The sequence below is a fragment of the Sinocyclocheilus rhinocerous genome, unplaced genomic scaffold (genome assembly GCF_001515625.1).
Source record: "Sinocyclocheilus rhinocerous isolate Xijiao unplaced genomic scaffold, SAMN03320098_v1.1 scaffold171, whole genome shotgun sequence".
NCBI classification, from domain to species: Eukaryota; Metazoa; Chordata; class Actinopteri; order Cypriniformes; family Cyprinidae; genus Sinocyclocheilus; species Sinocyclocheilus rhinocerous.
Genome location: NW_015642206.1, coordinates 1,384,996 through 1,387,600, shown reverse-complemented (window position 1 = coordinate 1,387,600; position 2,605 = coordinate 1,384,996). Strand labels below are relative to the sequence as shown.

Here is a 2,605-nt window from a genome sequence, read left to right as displayed (position 1 = left end):
TGCATGGAGTTTTACATTAATTTACATTTATATTGATTTTCTTGGCAGGTGTTTTCATTAACTATAAACTACAGACAGTCATTTCAACAGAAAGTTAACAGTACAAATGGTTAGTGAAATTAATTTTACCATTGATGAACCTAACCTCAGGCTGCTTGAATGCTGCTGTTCCGTTTTTATGTATACTTTATGAATATAATTTTAGAATAAACAAGATGTGTTGGTTATCCGGTTTGGATAATTTCCAAATCCCACCATCCACTTCTCTTTATTGTTCCTGCAGAGTTACCAGTCAATGTGACACATTGAAAATTCAGCTTTGCCATTACGGGAATTAATTACATGTTCAAATGTATTACATATAAAATAGCTATTTTAAATTGTATTAATATTTCACAAAATTTCTATTTTTTTACTGTATTTTGATCAAATAAATTCAGCCTTAGGTGAGCATAAAATACTTTGTTCAAAAACGTTTTAAAAATCTCACTGACAACAAACTTCTGAACTGTAATGTATCATTATTATTGCTGTTGTTGTTATTTTCTTTTTTTTTTTTTTTATCCACCTGGAAAAGTCAAATGAAAAGTCAAAACTGCCCCTGTTTTCTGAATGAAAAATAATTATATATAACAATTGTATGCCTTGAAAACATTAGAAGTGATTGTGTATTCCTACAATTTCTCAGTTTTAATTTTTTGTCTTTCTTTTTCTTTGTCTCTCTTTTGTCTGTTTCAAATGCAACACAGAGTTTTGTGTTTATTAATGTTTAATTCATCAAGTACTTGCTTGTGAGGGGGTGTAATTGCTTTATCATCAATAGTCACCATTTTCAATCACTATAATTTGATTACATGGCTGGAATGTTCTTCTAAGCTGTGAGAAGAGAAACACATATAAAATAACAAACTATACAAACCTAATAAAGGGCCTCTACCAGTGCATTTGAATGAGAGACAGTCCAGTAATTGCCTTTAAGCCTGATATAAACAATTTCTTTTTTACTTTTTTTTTCTGCAGATGTTAATGAATGCGAAAGAAGCCCCTGTAGAAACGGGGGGATCTGCACAGATCTAGTTGCGAACTATTCCTGTGAATGCCCAGGGGAATATATGGGAAGAAACTGCCAGTACAGTAAGTACATGTTCTTGTTTTTATGGATTCTTCCTTCTCAGTCCCATTTCTTCTCCCTCAGTCCATCCAGTGGGCTTTGTATTAAGTGAATTGTGTGACAGTTCAGAGCATCTGTTTCACCTGGTCCATGGAGAAGCATGCAAGAACAGCTGAGAACAGACAGTTAAACCCACACACAAGACACATTGTGTCAGGGTGAACAGAGACGGGAACAGTGGGTGTGGCATCTGGCCTCAGAGCCAGGCGAGGTGTTTCTTGAGGACTTGACAACCATAAAAAGATTAAGTGTTCATTGGGAACATGACCACCATGGCTCATGCTCCAAAAATATTGCTTGCTTCTTTCCTGGACCTGTAAGGATGCCCTCATGCATTCACAAGGGAAGAGATCAAAGCATGATTTGCAGTTAAAGGAATTGTTAACCCAAAAATGAAAATTTACCCTTAGGCCATCCAAGATGTAGATTTAGACAAATTTAGCATCACTTGCTCATCAATGTATCTTCTGCAGTCAATGGGTGCTATCAGAATGAGTGTTCAAACAGCCGATAAAAACATCACAATAATCCACATGACTCCAGTCCAACATTAAAAGCTGTGTTTTTTTAAGAAACAAATCCATCAAGGCATTTTTTTTTATCTTTAAATCTGATCTATAACCCATAATAGCACTTCTTCAGTGCTTCCTTCCTGTGTTGTCCTCTCACATCAAAATCCATCAACATATTTGTTTAGAACTGTTTTGGACTGTATCATTTGTAAACATGCTTAATATATGCATATTTCTCTCCTGATTCAGTCTAGATTGTGAGATTTCACTGGAGAATGCAATATTCTATACACAGCTTTTGATTTCACAAGACGTTAATTGATGGACTGGAGTTGTCTGGATTATTTGTGGATTATTGTGATGTTTTTATCAGCTCTCATTCTGACGGCACCCATTCACTGCAGAGGATCCATTGATGAGCAAGTCTTGTAATGCTGAATTTCTTCTAATTTGTTCTAATGAAGAAACAAACTCATCTACATCTTGAGTGGCCTGAGGGTAATTTTTTTTAGCAAATTTTCATTTTTGGGTGAACTATTCCTTTAAAGGAGTCATATGATGCTGCTAAAAAGAACATTATTTTGTGTATTTGGTGTAATGAAATGTGTTTATGTGGTTTAAGGTTCAAAAAACACATTATTTTCCACATACTGTACATTATTGTTTCTCCTCTATGCCCCGCCTTTCTGAAACGCGTCGATTTTTACAAAGCTCATCAGTCTGAAAAGCGAGGTATACTCTGATTGGCCAGCTATCCAGTGCATTGTGATTGGCCGAATACCTCAAGCGTGAGACGGAAATGTTACGCCCCTCACCATACTGTGATGATGCCCTGTCAGGCCAGAGCGATGATTCAAAAACATGAAAACCCATTATAAACGAGGCATTCGTTGCATCCAGTGGGGACATAATTACGAATTAT

General features: G+C 35.7%; 1 protein-coding gene across 1 annotated transcript in view; it reads left to right on the top strand.

Moving 5' to 3' along the window:
- Positions 1 to 1,038: 1,038 nt before the first annotated feature.
- Positions 1,039 to 2,605, top strand: part of edil3a (EGF-like repeats and discoidin I-like domains 3a) — an 80,812-nt gene continuing 79,245 nt past the window's right edge. Inside the window, exon 1 of the mRNA XM_016572649.1 lies at positions 1,039 to 1,071. The gene's annotated coding sequence lies outside the window, so the exon portion shown is untranslated. The remainder of the gene's footprint in view (positions 1,072 to 2,605) is intronic.